The 19159-nt window shown below is 45.8% G+C and overlaps 1 protein-coding gene across 1 annotated transcript in view; it reads right to left on the reverse strand.

Moving 5' to 3' along the window:
- KANSL1L (KAT8 regulatory NSL complex subunit 1 like) overlaps window positions 1-19159 on the reverse strand; it is a 93367-nt gene that overhangs the window by 67120 nt on the left and 7088 nt on the right. The window lies entirely within an intron of this gene.

The following is a 19159-nucleotide window of genomic DNA, read 5'->3' on the forward strand; positions in this document are numbered from 1 at the left end:
ATCTCACTGACAATTCTATTCTGATAAGGCACGACTCAACAGTTAGCAATTATATATGTCATGCTACTCAAAGCTGTAACTGTACAGTAGGTTAGGTTTATTTTATTTTTTTAACCAATTTTATGAGCACAATTACAGATTTGTGTGATTCAAGTGTTATGTTTTAAGAAATTCCTCTCCAGGACTGTTAAATTACCTACTTGTACAATGTGATACGTATCCATTTATTTTATGTAATGACTAGCAGAGTTCTAAACAGACCTCTTGATATTATTAAGTCAAGTTCATCCCTGGTGTCAATGAATTTTGGTCAGTGTGCCTATTAAGTAAATAGATCGCATATGGTACTTCATCCCACAAAGAGTTATTTTAACATTCAAATGTATTTGAGTCGCAGGGTCACAAAAAGCAGTATTTCAACATGTAACTTCTGTGGTACTCTGTGCCTCAAAGCAACACCCTGGAACCCCCATATTCACCATTGTCATATAATTATGATATGTTTTGTACGAAGTATGCCTTGTGATGTATCATTTTAAAAGTCTTGATCTGCTGAACATTAATATCCTGTTGGATTGTGTGTGCTATCATTGTATGTGAAGTTATGATGTTTTGCTGTATGTGTGTTAATGAAATATGTCAGAAGGTTGGGAACACCCACAACCAGCCTTTTAGGTATAACAATGGAGGAGCAAGATATGCTGATGGTCCACTAAAGGGAATCCACAGTCCCCAGGACTATCCCAGAAACTGTATATGGAGACTTCTCAGTGATAGCACATAGACAATGAAGGCTGCTTGACCCACATCATAGCAAAGGTTCTTTCCAGGAAGCTGGAAGAAACTATAAAAGAGAGGAAGTATCACCACCACTTGGCCTCACTCCCCCCACAACTCAACACCTGGAAACATGTTTGGAGGACAAAGACTTTGAACTGGGGAGGTGATCCGGGCTGGAGGAGAATTCCAGCCTGTGTACTGAAGATCTGTAACCTGTTTGTACTATCAAGGTGAGACACTGTCTGATTCAAATCCTGTTTAGTTTACAGAACTTGGAAAAACCCTCTTCACCAAGATCAACAACACTAAACACAAGAGAAAGTGCCTACACAGCTGGAAAGAGGAAGAATGAGCCAGAGTTAGTCTTATGTCACTTATATGGTATGAAGACAGCGTGCCAGTAAAGATATCCATGCTCAGATACCAAACTACAATGGATAAAGAAAGAGCTTGTTAAACTATGAAATACATTATTTGATGAAAACAGGTCATCATCAGTAGTGGAGTATCTGTACCCTTATCCTTCACATGCCTTTTTTTTTTTTTTTTTTTTTTTTTGCATTTTATTGTTATTATTTTGCAGTATCAGATCTTGGACTAACTGTATTCACAGCCAATTCTGCCATCAAGTATGTATTTATCATTCCCTCTAAAGTCAATGTGAGTTGCATGCCCACATCTGAGAGCAGACTTTGGCCTGTGATACAGCATGGCCAGAGGGCAGCAGGAGAGGGTTAGAAGGGAGCCTTATTCCCTGTAGAGGGAAGAAAGTTTGCTATAGATTAATTAGAGCACCTGAAGCCAATTAGAGCACCTGAAGTCAGACACCTGATAAAAAAAACCCTGCTTCAATCAGACAGGGGAAGGAGTTGGACCAGAGAGGATTGGTGTTGAAGCAGAGAGCAGTTTGAAGGAGTAGAAACAGAGTGGATTGGTGTTAGAGCAGTTTGGAGGGAAGCAGAGGAAAGTTTGGAGAAGTGCTGCGGTGGGCTAAAAAGACCAAGACCCTAGGTAAAGGGGCACCTGGCTTGTGCAGAGGGAGGGCAGGAAGTCCTCCCCCCCACCCCACAAGCTGAAGGGCAGGAGAGGGAAGTAGCCCAGGGGAAGGAACCGCTAGTTCAAGTGGTTTACCACTATCCCTAGGGCCCATGGGCTGGGACCCGGAGTAGAGGGCGGGCCCGGGTCCGAGTCCCTCCCTCTCCACTCCCCTCCTCTAGGACACTAGTTGGGAAGTTAATATTCCAGTTCAGGGGCAAGAAATGGCACCCTGAATGGCACCCTGAACCCCCCCCCCCCAAGAAGAGAAAGCACGAGACCCACCGTAGTAGTGCCGGCAATTTGCCACAGGCCGTAGAATAGTTTAACTGTAAACATACACTGTATTCATTTAAGTTTTCATAATGCTATTAAATTAGACTATATTATATATGCCCTTAGGTCACCCTGTAAGGAAGTGTTTCCAGTGGTTAGAGTAGGCCACTGGGTATCAGGATTGCCACAACGGTGAAAATTTAAGAGGGAAAAAAAAACCACACTTAAGATGCACAATTTTGCCCAACTATGAAAACTGAAATTGATAAAAATAGAAACAATGCTTAAAAATAAACACTGATATCCACTGAAATGATAAAAAATACAAATTGAATTCTGTGAAGCCTACTTATGATGGATACGAGTAGAACACACATAATTTATCCACGTATTCCTTTTGTGTAAAGGACAAAAGTGAATGGGATAAAATAATAGTGAGGATGGAGTACTAGATCATTCTGTATAGTGTACAGCTAATATATTAAGTCATCCCAATAAAGTGGCAAGTAGAGGATCTTACTTACAGTGAAACTACAGGGAGGGAAGGCTGTAATAAGACCATGCAGAGGGACTCTGCACTCCTATGCATACCTCTGAACTCTGCCCTGTGACTGTACATGTGCATGAGCAGGGAGAAGCTCTCTCAAGGCAGGGCCAGTGGGACCAATAACTATACAGAACAAAGCTCCATGAAGGGGTACGAAGCTGCTACTATAAACCAGGAAATTATAGTAGATGTTACAGAGTAGAAGCCCCACGCTCTAGTTCTACATTGGGAAAGGGACAAGAAAGGACACAGATATTTTCTGTATATGTCCTCACTACAAAGCCTGTTTACTCAGTTTCTGTGCTGGCAATGAGAATTTGGCCCTATCCTCATATACTTATAGACAGCAATACCAAGTGTGTTTTCCTCTGTACAACCCCAGACCATTAGCAATGCTACATTTTCAGGATTCTCCATTTTTCAGTATGCTAGAAAGGTGAAACATTACTATTGCCAACGCTGAAACAGAGAGTAAATTATATTTTTTAAATGTGTTAAAATGATTAAGCCAACATAAGAACGGCCATACTGGCTCAGACAAAAGGTCCATCTAACCCAGGGGTCTCAAACACGCGGCCCGTGGGCCGGGGTTATTTTCTGCGGCCCGCGAGTTCCTCGTGGCCCACGGCCCCCCCGCCCTCCCCCAGCGTTTACCTAGAGTGGCTCCGGCCCGATGCGCACCGGGGGCAGGGCAGGCTCCCTGCCTGCCTGCCCTGCCCCCGCACCGCTCCGGGAAGCAGACGGAACCTGGGGAAGGAGGGGCACAGGGGTGTGTGTGGCTGTTGCTTCAGGCACCGCCCTCAGCAGCTCCCATTGGCCGCGGTTCCCCATCCCCTGACATGATGGGACTATTTCAAAGAAGCTGTTTTTCATCTGAAATACTGGTTTGAATTCCTACTGTGTTGGTTAAATTGCAGCAGGTCAATCCTATGTGACTTGCATGGAAGAAAACAACAAATAAATACAGAAGAAAAACCAAACCACAAAAAGCTCAGACAAATGCAAGAAGTCAGAGTATAATCAAAACTATAATTAGAAAGAACTTGAGGCTGGCGGTGTAGGGGCAGTGCATTACAAGTCCAAGAAGAAATTAATTCCCGAGGCCAGTAAAGGCAGCCTGAGCCTAGATTGGCACTAAATGAAACCAATATAAATGTATTATTACCACTACAAGTCACACCCAGCCTTCCTTGACTGGAAGGACAGACTTTAGTCCAAAAGCTGTTGATAGGACAAATGCATGAACAGTAAGGCTATCCTTCCTCCCCATCCCCAAACCCTCTGCATCCCAGCCCCCACAAAGGAAAAAAAACAAAGAAAACAAAAAAACTGAATGTGAGTGTGGAAAGTATTTGCAATTATATTTTAAAATATTGAGTTGAAGCCAACAAGAATCTTTTTTAAAAAAAATTATTTTACAAATGTTACCATTCATCAGTCAGCTGGGAAGTATGTTTCAGCATTATCTAGAATTCAGCAGTGCCAAGAAACCTAAAAGGTAACTAAACTGTATGGAGAGGGGAACTGCTAACTGAAGTAAAAAGCAGCCTCATGCTATGCACGTATATTTTATTCTGAGAGGTTTCCTGCTTCTGCAAATATAGTTTGAAAAACAGGTCTTAAGTAGGAGTAACGGACAAGCAAATCAAGGAGAATTTAGGGTACAGAAGGAACACAGGATCAGGTTTTGCAGGGCTGGTCCAAATTTGGAGACAGCTGAGCAGACAGACTGGGCCATGCATTTTCAAGGGGCAGTATGTGATGACCTATATCCACCTGCCCCAAACACCTATGCCCTCAAAACTGTGAGGAATAGAGCCTCATCAGGGATGAAGGTACTGGTGAGGATAAACAGCGTGCCCAGACTGGTACATGCATTTGTGGGGAGAGAGTTAGTGGACAATGAATGGAAGCTTCCTATAAAACAGAAGGAGGCACAAGCTTTAATGTGCCCACACCAGTGTTATCAGAAAGCAGTAAGAGCAACCTCCACTATACAAAAATCATAGATCAGACTTCAAAAATCAGAACACTGGCTTAAATATCACAATTTTTTGCCTACCTAATTTTTTCACCTTTAGGGTAATATCATCCACTCCCAGTTTGTATGAGATCACCTCAGATTCAAAAATTAAAACTTAAATACCTATACAAAAAAATGTAGCCTCCTTGTTCAGTACTCAGAGGTGACTCAGCTTACCCTCTCCTCCACTCTACGATGTGGGTAGCTTCCATTCTGTCCTGCGCTATCCCCACTCTTCCTATCCTTTAATTAGGGAGGTGGCTAGAGAGGGACAGAAAAAACGGTTACCTACCTTTTCGTAACGGTTGTTCTTCGAGATGTGTTGTTCACGTCCATTACACATTAGGTGTGCGCGCGTCGCGTGCACGGACGTCGGAAACTTTTCCCCTCAGCGGCTCCCATCAGGCCGGCAGGGGTCCATCCCCCCCCCCCCCCCCCCCACCAGAGCGGTGCCCTGCTCTAGCATATATATATATATACACACTTGCCGACCCGACCCTCCCTCGGTTCCTTCTTGCCGGTGACTCCTACAGAGGGGAAGGAGGGTGGGAAGTGTAATGGACGTGAACAACACATCTCGAAGAACAACAGTTACGAAAAGGTAGGTAACCGTTTTTTCTTCTTCGAGTGATTGTTCACGTCCATTACACATTAGGTGACTCACAAGCTTACCATAGGAGGAGGGTAGGAGTCAAGCAACAATTGATTGAAGCACAGCCCTGCCGACCACCGCGTCCTTTCTGGTCTGATGATGGACTGCGTAATGGGCTGTGAATGTGTGCACCGATGACCAGGTGGCCGCTTTACAGATCTCCTGGAGTGGAACCTGCGCCAGGAAAGCCGTCGAGGATGCTTGGGCCCTAGTCGAGTGAGCCCTGATCGCCGGGGCTGGTACTTTGGCGAGCTCATAGCATGTGCGTATGCAAAGCACAATCCATGATGATAATCGTTGTGCCGAGATAGGCCAGCCTTTCATTCTCTCCGCAATGGCAATGAACAGTTGTGTCGACTTGCGAAATGGCCTGGTCCATTCCAGATAGAACGCCAGGGCTCTATGGACATCGAGGGTATGCAGGCTGCGGTGGCTCGGGTCCGTATGGGGTTTGGGGAAGAACACCGGTAAACAAATGTCCTGCCCCATATGAAATTGTGAGACCACTTTAGGGAGGAATTTGGGGTGCGGTCTGAGCTGCACCTTGTCCTTATAAAAAACTGTATATGGAGGTTCCGAAGTGAGGGCTCTCAACTCCGACACCCTCCTAGCCAATGTAATGGCCACCAGAAACGCTACCTTCCATGAGAGGTGCATGAGACAGCAAGAGGCTAGGGGTTCAAAGGGTGGTCCCATGAGCTTAGTTAGGACCAGGTTAAGGTTCCATGTAGGGACCGGCGGGCATGAGTAGGGGAACACCCTTTCCAGCCCCTTGAGAAATCGGACTACTGTGGGGTTGGAAAATACCGAATGTCCCAACTCTCCCGGGTGGAAAGCCGATATGGCGGCCAGATGCACTTATTTGAGGAGGGGACGAACCCTTGATGTTTGAGGTGCAGCAAGTAGTCCAGTATTGATGGGATGGAGGCCTTCAGAGGCCGTATGTGATTAGGCTCGCACCAGTGGGAGAACCTCTTCCATTTGGCAAGGTAAGTCGCTCTTGTGGAGGGCTTCCTACTACCAAGGAGAATTTGTTGGACCTGGTGGGAGCACCTATTCTCCGTAGCGTTTAGCCACAGAGATTCCACGCCGTGAGATGTAGCGACAGTAGGTTCGGGTGGAGTAGGCCACCCCGGTCTTGCATGATGAGGTCTCGGTGCAGAGGTAGGGCAATCGGGGCGGTCAATGACAGTTCCAGCAGGGTCATAAACCAATGCTGGCGCGACCACGCCGGTGCGATGAAGATAATCGCCGCTTTGTCCCTGCGGGTCTTGAGCAGGACCCTGTGGATGAGCGGGAATGGTGGGAAGGCGTACCTCAGGCTCCCGCCCCACTGAATCGCGAAGGCATCTGCCAATGAGCCCGGGCTGAGGTTCTGGAATGAACAAAACCGAGGGCATTGGCTGTTGTCCTTGGTGGCGAAAAGATCCACCTGGGGAAAACCCCACCTCCGGAAGATTGAATGCAGGACGTCCTTTCTTAATGTCCATTCGTGCATGTGATACGGCCTGCTGAGGCGGTCTGCTAACCTGTTTTGAACCCCCGGAAGATATGTTGCCACCAATTGGACTGAGTGGGCTATACAGAAATCCCATAGGAGGAGCGCCTCGTGACAGAGGGGAGAGGAGCGGGCCCCGCCCTGCTTGTTTATGTAGAACATGGCGGTAGTGTTGTCCGTCAGAACTGACACGCTGTGGCCTTCTATAGTAGCGTGAAAGGTCTGGCAGGCGAGGCGAAACGCCCTTAACTCCTTCACATTGATGTGGAGCAACTTTTCCTCCCTGGACCATAAGCCCTGCGTTCGTAGGTCCCCTAAGTGTGCCCCCCAGCCCAGGTCTGACGCATCTGTTACTAGCATCAGGGTGGGCTGCGGTGTAGTGAAGGGGACCCCTTCGCAAACGTGCTGTTGATCGAGCCACCAGCGGAGGGAGTTCGAGACCCGAGCTGGGATTGTCACTACAAGGTCCAAGGGGTCTCTGCTGGGGCGATACGTTTGGGCTAGCCACAGCTGTAATGGTCTGAGTCTCAGGCGGTCATGTTTGACTACCTGTGTGCAAGTCGCCATGTGCCCCAGGAGTTGCATACAGCACTTGGCTGTGGTTGTGGGAAATTGTTGAATGGAGGTTACAGCTCTTGAATGGCCAGGAACCTGGGAACTGGAAGACTTGCTCGTGCCTCCACCGAGTCTAGGACTGCCCCTATGAAGTCCAGTCTTTGCGTGGGGATCAGCGAGGACTTGGGCACATTTACCAAGAGACCGAGCTTGTGGAACACATGTAACGCCAGTGTCACGTGGGAGCGAACCTCATCCTCTGACCTGCCCGCAAGGAGCCAGTCGTCCAAGTATGGATATACCCGCATCTTTCTTTTTCGAAGAAAGGCTGCCACCACGGACATGAATTTCGTGAACACTCGAGGGGCCGTTGCCAGGCCGAAGGGCAAGACCGTAAATTGGAAATGGTGCTGGTTGATGGTGAAACGCAGGAACCGCCGGTGAGCAGGGCGGATGGCGATGTGAAAATACGCATCTTTCATATCGAGGGCAGCATACCAATCCCCCAGATCCAGGGATGGGATAATAGCGCCAAGGGAGACCATGCGAAAGCGGGCCTTCACTAAGGATTTGTTTAGTTTGCGAAGGTCCAAAATGGGGCGGAGACCCCCTTTTGCTTTGGGGATAAGAAAATATCTGGAGTAGAACCCTTTCCCTCTTAGGTCTGGAGGGACCTCTTCCACCGCCCCTGCCCTGAGGAGGGCCTGCACCTCCTGCATAAGGAGTTGCTCGTGAGAGGTGTCCCTGAAGAGGGACGGGGATGGGGGGTAGGAGGGAGGGGGCGAGGAGAACTGAAGAGTGTATCCCACCTCCACGGTGCGAAGGACCCAACGGTCCGATGTTATACGGGGCCAAGCACGGTAGAAATGGGACAAACGGTCCCTGAAACATAGGGGAGGATCCGGTGTGAGGGTCGGTATGCTGTCCTCGATCGCAACTTCAAAATCCTTGTTTGTTGCCAGGCTGCGGCTTGCCCTGGCCTTGGTTTTGGTTAGGCATGTTGTTTCGCCTACGCCTGTTGTCTCTGCCCCTTCTGCGGTACAGTTCCTGCCTGGGGCGAGGGTGGTACTGCCTCTGCTGCAGCGGTTGGGGCTTAAAGGGCTTCCTCTGTGTCGCTGGGGTGTGCATTCCCAACGACTTGAGGGTTGCTCGGGAGTCTTTGAGGCTATGCAGCCTGGCATCCGTTTGGTCTGAGAACAAGCCTGACCCTTCGAACGGGAGGTCTTGTAAGGTGTTTTGCACCTCTGGTGGAAGGCCTGAAGCCTGTAAGCCTGAGCGCCTCATCACCACTCCTGACGCGACTGTCCTGGCAGCTGCGTCCGCAGAGTCATGGGAGGCCTGCAGAGAGGTTTTGGCCACCGCCTTCCCTTCGTCCACGATGGCTGCGAACTCGGGTTGCGAGCCCTGTGGCAGGGAGTCCTTAAACTTGGAGACTGATGCCCAAGAATTGAAATTGTGCCTGTTCAGGATCGCTTGCTGATTAGCGATCCTTAATTGGAGGCCCCCGGACGAGTAGACCTTTCTACCAAACAAGTCCAAGCGCTTTGCCTCCTTGGCCTTGGGGGCCGAGGCTTGTTGGCCATGTTGCTCTCGTTCGTTGACCGCGGATACGACCAGCGAACAGGTGACAAAAGAGGAAGTCGAACCCTTTGGAAGGGGCGAAGTACTTCCTCTCTACACCCTTTGCAGTTGGTGCACTGGAGGCCGGTGTTTGCCATACTGTCTTATAATTAGACTGTATCATTTTTATGAGCGGGAGTGTGATTCTGGAGGGGCCTTCAGGGCTTAGGATGTCCACCATGGGATCCTCCTGCTCTACCATCTCCTCCGCCTGTAATCTCAAATTGAGGGCTACTCGGCGGAGTAGTTCCTGGTGCGCCCGATGGTCAATCGGGGGAGGGCCTGATACTGCCGGGCCCGCCACGGCTTCATCTGGCGAGGAGGAAGAAGTTAAAGCGTTCTGTGCTTCCTCCTCTAGCCCTTCCTGCAGCTCCTTACCGGCTGGGAGCTCCTCTGGAGTCTGTCCAGCTGAGCGGGCCTGAGACGGTACGGGGCTCGGTGCCGTGTCGGCTCTCTCTTGCTCTGGTGGTCTGGAGACCGTGGCCTCCTTGTGAGAGGGCGCCCCTGCGGGGAGCGGGACCGGTGTCCTGAGAGGCCGGATCTCGAGGCCCTGGACGGGGGGCCTTGGTGCTGGTGGTAGGCCCATGGAGTCCAGAATGGCCACTGTCCTGGTGGGCCCCACTGTGGGTGCCAAGGGGCTTGGTGTTCCCTGCTGGCTGGTGCCCTGTGGATATATCTGCTGGAATGGCCCGAGTCTGCCTCAGAAACCACGGACGGCGACCTTGAGGGCCACAGTGGTGCCGTGAAACGGTGCCGGTCCGGTACCGGAGAGCGGCGCTTTCTTGACCGGGATCGGCGCCTTGTCGACCGGGACCGGGACCGGTGCCCTCGGGACCGGGAACGACTGCTAGTGGTCGGTCTCAGGGATCGCGTGACTGAAACGTCCCGGTGCCTGTTCGGGGAACGCTGGACTGGTGCCGGGCGTTTGCTAGGGCAAGACGCCTGTGAGGCTCTCTGCGCCGAGGGTAGCCGGGAGTCCACCGAGGCGGAGCTCGACCGGGACCGGCGCCGTGAACGGTGCCGAGATGGTGACCTTGATGGGCACACTATTGCCGGTTTGCCTCTGGATGGCAGTCTCGGTGTCAGCCCCGGATGCTTGTCTTTGGCCTGGAGGGGGCTCTCCGCAGACAATTCGATGAGGTCCCTTGCTGCCTCAAACGTGTCCGGCGTAGAGGGCTGTTCCAGAAGCTCCTCCAGCCCTTCCTCCTCACTCGAGGTGCTTATCCCGGGGCTCGACGGGCCTTTTGGCGCCGGAGCCACTGGCACCGGGATCTGTCCTGGGGCAGCAATGCCCTTTAGCGCACTCGAGTCCTTCACGGGTGCTACCTTTTTATGTGGGAAGCGCCCTCGGGCCTTGGATTGGCCCTTCGATTTGGTTGGCGAAGACGACCGGTGCCGGGGGCGGTCCTGTTGTTTCGGTGCTGTAGGCTTAGGGTGCCCCACCGGTGCAGGATCACGAACCGATGCCGGGGCACTCCGCACCGAGGCTGACGGTGCCGCGGCCGGATGCGTCGAAGTGGAGGGCTGTAATGCAGCCTCCATGAGTAGCTGTTTAAGCCGAAAGTCTCCCTCTTTCTTAGCTCTGGGCTTGAAAGCTTACAGATCTTGCAGCGCTCTTTCTGATGCGATTCCACCAGGCAACGGAGACACGAGTCGTGGGGATCGCTAATCGGCATAGGCTTGCGGCACAAGCCTTGAAGCCTTGGGCGTGCGACATGCCCTGCCGCCCAGGGCCAGTGTCGGAATTTAACCAAACACCTAAAACAAAGGAGCTTAACTATCTTCTAACAAACTGCTAACTAGTAACATTAACACTGATAACTATTAACGCTAAGGGACTCTCTCAGGCGAGAGATAAGAGTTGTTCCAGCGCCGTCACAGACGGTAAGAAGGAACTGAGGGAGGGCCGGGTCGGCAGGTGTATATATATGCTAGAGCGGGGCGCCGCTCTGGCGGGGGGGGAGGGGGACCCTGCCGGCCCGACAGGAGCCGCTGAGGGAAAAAGTTTCCGACGTCCGTGCACGCAACGCACGCACGCCTAATGTGTAATGGACGTGAACAATCACTCGAAGAAGAATGGCAACTTCCTCGAGCATCCCTCCATGGTCCCCCACATCTCTATGTGCACTTGACTCTTATTTCTTCCTTTTCTTTCAGTCTCCTACTCCTCATACTTTTTCTCTTTCTGCCATTTTACATTCCCTTGCACCCCCCTTCAGTCTGCCTCCTGCTCCTCACATTCCTTTAAACGTCGCACTCTGGTACTTCTGTTTCATAATGTTTCCCCTACTGCCTCCATACTCTCATTTCTGGCAACTCCATGTTCTCCTATCCCGTTTGGTCCTCACATACTGACCACAGGGTCATCGTCTTTCCTGGCATCAGCTAGACTTCAGACTCATTGAAAATAAAGGAACATGGCCATTTTGGATGAGAGCACATTTTTACAAATTTGAAGGTTTTAATAAATAAATAAATAAATAAATCAGAAACTCTTGAGAACCCTTAAAAATAAGCCAAATATCACAAGTACTGATAAAATCATGAGAGACAGCAACTCTGGAAAGTGACAAGCATCCTGATTCCCTAGGGGCCTTGACTAATTAGCTACACAGATTAAAACAGCTCATACCACCTAGCACTGCAGCACAAACAGTAAACATCGAACTAGCACTGGCAGGCCCCCATGACTGAAACGGCATGTTTGACAGAACTGTCTGAACTGGCCCCGATATCCCCTGCGGCATTTTACACCAGCGTTACAGCCAGCTTCATTATGGCCCCAACACACAGCTAAGCTCAAAAAATGATCAGCTTGAATATAAACATTGCATTGCAGGTCATTATGGTAAAAGCAGGGTTCCTGCTATATTTCAACAGTACATCAGTGAAATCTCATTTCCCTCCAAAAATTGATATTTAATAAGTCAGACATTACTTATGAAGATAACTGAAGACAGCATAAATTAAAGTGTACACTAAAGCATAGTTATGTTGCATAATGAATGCATTTTAAATTAAATTAGCAGTTGGTTTTCGGTATGAAATAAAAATGCCCACTGCTAACAAAAACTAACACATGCCACGGCTGAACAAACATGTCCAATTTATTAAATGACCTGTAAATGCTTTCTCAAGGACTAAGTCTTCTAGCACGGCTACCTAATGTTTGTTTTCAGAATGAACTACCATTGGTCACTGCTGAAGCATTAATTCCCCTGGACCAGTTAACTGTTAAATCTATAACCGCATAATTGAAAAAAAAAAAATGACTGCTGTTTTATGTGCTTAATGTATTGCATACATTACATTCCAAGCAGTCAAAATTTGTTTAAAAATGTGAAAACAAACTGTAACCAATAGCACCCTCTGATATCATATGCAATCACCACCACATAACAAAACACCATTTACTTTGACAGCTCAATATAGGTCTTTGCCCAGATCATCACAGAAGAATGACTACAGAGAAAACAGGATAACATGCTGTTGCTTTATGATTACTACTACCAAACAAAGCGATGCACTGAATATCAATTCAATCAAGCCTCAAGGGAACTCAGAAATATACTGTTATTTCTACAAAAATCTGTAATCACTTAATTCTTCTGGAGCCTCCAGCAATATTATCTTTTCTGGAATTTAATAGATTTCTTTTTTAACCTGATGATTTTTCTGCATAATGGTACATTGCTTCAGAACAGATGAGTTATCATCTGCAGACATCAGTAACTGCTTATCACAACAATTTCTGGCACCTATTCCTGATTCCTCCATCCCAGATGTATTGTTACTAGTTAGTACTTTCAGAACTGCATCCAATAATGTGTTCAAACACACACACACGCCGCAACTTCTTTTCCAACTTGAATAACTTCAACCAACTGAAAGTTTAAATTTAGCCACAAGTTCTAAGGAGGGTAAATGCCAACTGATATACAATATTGAAATTATTAACTGTAGCAGAGATTAAAATTCCTTTTCAGAGAACTGATGGAATATTGATATACAGGGGGAAAAGAACAATCAAGTATGATTTCTATTTCTGTACCTTCACATATCAGTTCAGAAGATACAGGAGTAAACTGCAATCCCACAAATAAAGCAAACTAAGCTACAGAAGAGATCTGAGAGTGAAAACAGAAGAAAAATAGAAGATCTCTAGACAGGCATGACTGCCCTGAGACCCTGGCAACCAAAAGTTTTATTCACCACAGAAGTACACGTATTGAGCCTTTAATGCTTGGAGAAAGCTTAAAAGGAGAATGGCATACCAGCCTCACATGACTCCTCATCTGAGATGTTGCATGTTCCAACCTAACAAACTGCAACAGCAAATACTATCTACAGTATGGGACAAGACAGTATTTGCATCTATGGAATTCCTGAATGCACATAATCACCTGGCTAGAGATGTCTTGAATGCTTGGTAATCTGAATTAGGGCCCAATACAAAAAATGCATCCAGTTGGGCAGAAATCCATGGTCTAGATCACTCCAGAACTGTTAGGGTAATTGGTTAGGTGACCCAATACGTCCTTTCCATCTCTAACCCAGGATTCTGTTTAGACAGTTCTGATAACATTAGAGCACTGCATGGTAAAAGGCCAATTCATGGGGTCAGATTGAACATTAATTCCTCTGGAATCAGCAACCCGTGGAAATACAATTAAGCATTAACCGTGTCACTTTTAGAAAGAAATGCAAAATGCATCTCTCTCTCTCTCTCTCTCTCTCTCTGTAGATCTTTAGCTCCAAAAGTTCAATATTGGGCATCATATGGCCTTTTATAGCTTCAACCACCTCAGTGCCTTCCACTAAACCTTAGAATCTTTCAGACTAGAACTACAAGGAAGAGGGGAAGGTGAGCAGGTAGTGGGAATATGCAGAGGCAACACCCTCAGAGAACCATACTTACTGGTAACATCTCTGTCTGCTTTTGAAATGCCCTCTTCATATGCCTATAGTCTAATTAGACTACAACACCCAGGAATGTTGGTTGAGAAGTTCCAATTACACAAATATTGCAGAACTGCCCCTGAAAAATAAGCATGAGGTCTAGATGCAAAGTCAAGACACAAGTGACAGAACAGAACTCAAGATGGCAGCCCTACAGATATCTACAACAGAAAACATTACAGAGGAAGGCCATCACTGCTGCATTAGCCCTACTAAAGTCAACCCTAAGACCATCAGATACCGACAGACTAGCTAAAGCATAACATGTTACACAATCGAATACATTTTAAAATAGGCACTAAGTGAAAATAGCATTACCGTTACCCTTATCCCCAAATGTTATAGAAACTTTTGCAGGCTTCCTAAATATCTTTATTCTGTCCAAATAAAAACTTAAAAGCCTTAATAAATACCTAGAGTATGAAGCATACTTACTTCCTTGGAAGAATGAGGTTCCAGAAGATGACTTGGAGACTGATTGTCTGGTTTTAAAGGAATTCAGACACTAGGTAAAGCATTTAGATGAAGTAAAATCTGTCTCTTTATGGAATGCATGAAGGGAGAATTAGCCATAAAACCCTGCAAACTCATTCACTTTTCTCATAGATGTAGTTGCTTTTATTATTTATAACAACACTTCCCTTACCTAAATAACACCTTTAAATTGTTTAAACTGAAATAATTTTAAATATCTAGACCAAAGTATTTAAATGTGGGTATCTACAGTTAGACTCCTAAATCCATATTTAGTTGCCTAAATAAGGCCCTGTTTCATGAGAGCAGTAAACCACATTTTTAATTTTAGCATATGACTAAAGTTAAGCACATGCTCAATTGCTTTCCTGAAAAAGGGCCTGACTGTCCTGATTTTTAAAGGTGCTGAGTATGTGCAGTTTCCATTGAAACCAAACATCTATAAAACAGAAAATTCTCTCCTACCTCACAGGAATGTTTCAAAGATAAATTAATTACTGTTTGTGAAGTGATCAATTACTATGAGGAGCACCATACAAAAAGCCTATAATTAAAATAGCTAACTTACAAAGCTTAGTAAAATACAAAGCCAATGATAAATCAGCAATTTACTTCAGGAATAAAACTGTTTTCAATGTTCCATTTAATTAGGTTTGTGAGGTTATCACGTATGCACACGTGTGCAATTATTAAATTTTCTGTTCTGCCACACTATGTTAACTGATTGTATATTAATTCATCACTTTCATAACAATAATGCCAAGTTTTTATTTATTGTGCATTCAAAACATATCTAACAGGCTTTGACATTCTTGGTTTGAGATCCTTGCATGCCACAACATGTCAAACCTTCTCCCTTACATTAAAATCTTTCAGTCTGCTTCCAGCAGCTGTGAAAATATTAATATAATTATAGGTTAGGAATCAGTATCTTTACTTGCAAGTACCCTGCTTTCATATGATAAGACATTAGTCCTGCTCAAAGCACAAGTTATTATTGCAATAGGTCAACTGCAAAAGTGAAAATGAACATGTGTAAAACCTTAAAGAGTTTTTATGCTTGTCTTACAGAAAACAAACCAATTAAAGTAGACTATATTCTGGAATACTATATTCTACTTTACAATTTGGAATACAAGCATATAGAAGTATGGCTTTTCTCTTCCTCTATGCTAATGATAATTCTCCTCCTATACCTCAGGGAGGGGCAGCCAGTAAGAGAGAGAGAGAATAGATTTTATAAATTTATAAACATTTTAACAATCAACATGTTAGCAGTTATGAATTTATATTGATTTGAGTACTCAAGAATAAACATATGTTTTTTTTTATGCAAAGGTGAAATTTCCTGGACTTGTATAGTAAAGATGAATTAAATGCTGAACACTGAAAACCACAGTTGATTTTTGCCCTTAAGATAAAAGAAAAATTGCCAACAAATAAAAATAAGAGCAGCATTCAGACCTAGCAGACTTTTTGCAATAAAGCCCAATTCTCGTCACAGATGTGTGGTATATTACTGCATTTTGCAAAAATTAGGCCTTGATCCTGTTAAAAAACTGCAAAAATTGACTTTTTCTACCTTTTCCAAGATTCAAAAGCAGGCAAAGATGTACCCATCATCCCAGACCCTAAAGCAGTGTGCCTGGCGAACTCAATTGATGTTGCTCAACAAACCACGACAAGGCTAACAAAAACACCTAGAACAGATTAGATCTGGAGACATTAGGTGGGGAACATTTTAAAACATTAGGTGGGGAATATTTTAAAAGCAGATTTACCATCTCTTCTCTCTCTAACCAAAAAACCCAAAGAGAAAGATCAATTACTGTCTCCGTATATTCAGACTTACAGAAGAGTTGCCAGATGCAATAAACCAAGGTATGTCCTGACAAAGCAAGATTCCCATTCAGAGAAGACAAAATTACAGTAAATCTGCTTCTTAGTCAGGCTTGGAATTGCTGGGAAGTAGCAAGGTGTAAAGAATATCTTCCATTGGAAAGGAAAAAGAGAAATGTCCCACGTGACAAAGAGCCCATGCCTGCGGGCGAGGGAGGGGAGAATTATGTAAGAGCCCTGAGGGAGGTGAAGGACTGTAATGGCTTGTCTACACTGGCAATTTACAGTGCTGCAACTTTCTCGCTCATGGGGTGTGAAAAAACACACCCGTGAGCACAACAAGTTTCAGCGCTTTAAAGCGCCAGTATAGACAGTGCGTGCCCCAGCCGGGCTCCCAGCGCTGGGAACTACGCTTCTCATTGAGGTGGTTTTTAGGTGGCTCTCTCCCAGCACTGCGCCGCGACCACACAAGGCATGTTAAAGCGCTGCCGCGGCAGCACTTTAGCATTGCCAGTGTAGACTAGCCCTATGTCTGAAAGACGCATCGGACAAAAGAAAGCACATTAATTTTGTCGTGTTTCTTGAACGAGCATATAGACACACTCATGTAGTTGCCCAGCAAATGTCATCAGAAAAGGCTTTGTGCCTCTCCATCAATAAGATGTACCACTAGTGGAATAAGCAGCTATCCTTTCAGAGACTCTCAGTTAAGTATCTTGTAATCTTGGAAGGTCACAGATTTAATCCACCTAAAGAGAGGATTTTGATGCTTTGCACCTCCTTCTAGTTTCCCTCGTAACACCACTCCAGCACCAGACTTCCTCTGTAGTATACTTCTATGCAACGAGAACGTTACCCTCCTAATCACATTACACAAGACATGTGAATGAAGCACCAGGCTACAACTGGAGAGAAAGGATACATGGCACACACAGCAAAGACTTGCACTGCTGAGAAACTCAAGCCCAGACCTTTTTGAAAACCATGTTGTGAGGAATCTAGAATCTCTTTTGTGGACAATCTGAGGATTATGTCTTCCTCCTTGTGTACCAGGAACACCAAGTCCTCCAAATGCCTCTAAACTCAGTTAATGAAATCTTTTGTGGCTATGAGAAGGAAGTCAATTACTGTTTCTAACATCAGGTGGTTGATGATTAGCTGGAGATTCTTAAGGAGACCACTTACCATTAAACACAAAGTCTCATTTGAGCTCGGCATCCTGACAGGCTGGCAGTAGCTATTACGCAGATGGCTCGTACATCTGCCACAGGTTTGCCCTTTCAGAAGACTAATGCTATGTCTACATTAGAGAGCTTACAGCAGCACAGCTGTACCGATGCAGCTGCTGTGCTATAAGATCTCGTGTAGCCACTCTATGCTGATGGGAGAGAGCTCTCCTGTCAACATAATTAAACCACCCCCAACGAGCAGCAGTAGCTTCTCCCGCCAACACAGCACTGTGCACGCGACCACTTATGATGGTTTTTTCACACCCCGAGTGACATACGTTTTGGTGACATAAATGGTAGTGTAGACTTGGCATAAGTAACTACTACTACTAAACTGATCTAACAGCCAGATGGACGTCTATATCCTGTTTCTGGCATAGATCCAGTGCATTATATGAGATTCTGAAGTAAACAGAGTTGAGCAGTGCCTAGGAGCCTGTTTCTTCAAAAGCTATGATCATGTCAATCAGCTGAAAGCATTGGTGAGTTGATGTAAGCAGGATGTTGGGGAATTTCTTGATAAGAGTTTAGAAATCTGACATCTGGACAATACCACACGGGCCAAATTGGTTTTGAACGGAGCTTCAGAAATGGGATAAGGAAGCTCTTATGGTTTCTAGAAATTCACATCCAGTTTCTGGAATGGTTCAGTAAAGCTGGTGAGCTGTCACCTCATACAATGGTATCTTCACCAAGAGATCATTCAGGTACTGGTAGATCTGGATCCCCTGTTGTCTCAGGATGGCAACCAGCACAACGAGCAGCTATGTGAACACGAGGAGAGGAAATGGACCAAAGGACATTGCCTGGGACTGATGCTGGTCATTTACAATTACAAAGCTTAGGAACATAGATAGATCATCATCATGTTCCAATCTTCCTTGAAATATATGGAGCATAAGAAGTTTTTGGGAACTATTTCTTGGATTGCAAGAGTTGAAGTTGTCCATCTGAAATGAGTTTTATACTCAGAGAGGTTGAGGATGGATAGATCCAGAATCACAGGAACAATTCCAGATCCTTTTATCATCATGAAGAACCTGGAGCTGAAATTAGAGTCCCACTCTGTTGATCAGACAGATTATTGTTCTGGTGTTAGGGAGACTTGCTATACAATCCACAAATGTTTGTCTTTTCACATCAGCTTGAGAGAGGAGATGAAAGCAAAAATTAGTTTCCTTGTGTAATTTTTTAATTTTCATAGTGAGGCCACTGACTGGTATGGACATTGCTCACAAGTTAGATATGCTAATTCCACTACAGTGGAGACAGACTAAGCTTTCTTTGCCATTATGTCCTCCCCAGAGCTCAGACTCACTCTGCTGCAACACCACACTATGAGCTCAGGAAAGGACTACCAACGTTGAAGCTACATTAATGGGCAGAAAACAACCTCACTATTGTAGATTACAGAATTAAAAGACTTAAGTTGCACAGCAGCTACAAACTTAGTTTTATCAATGACCTTAACATATAGGGAAAATCTTTTCAGATCAATGGAGGCCCTCTATTATGAGGAATAAAAATTACAAGTAAGGAAACCAATGCTCTTCTCATACGCAGCAATCACATTACTTATGGAAAGCTGTAAGAGCCAGTTCCTAGCGAGCTAAGAAATCTCAAATAAAGAGCAACACAAATCCATCTAGGACAGCAGTGTGACACTGCACCC

The sequence above is a fragment of the Emys orbicularis genome, chromosome 11 (genome assembly GCF_028017835.1).
Source record: "Emys orbicularis isolate rEmyOrb1 chromosome 11, rEmyOrb1.hap1, whole genome shotgun sequence".
NCBI classification, from domain to species: Eukaryota; Metazoa; Chordata; order Testudines; family Emydidae; genus Emys; species Emys orbicularis.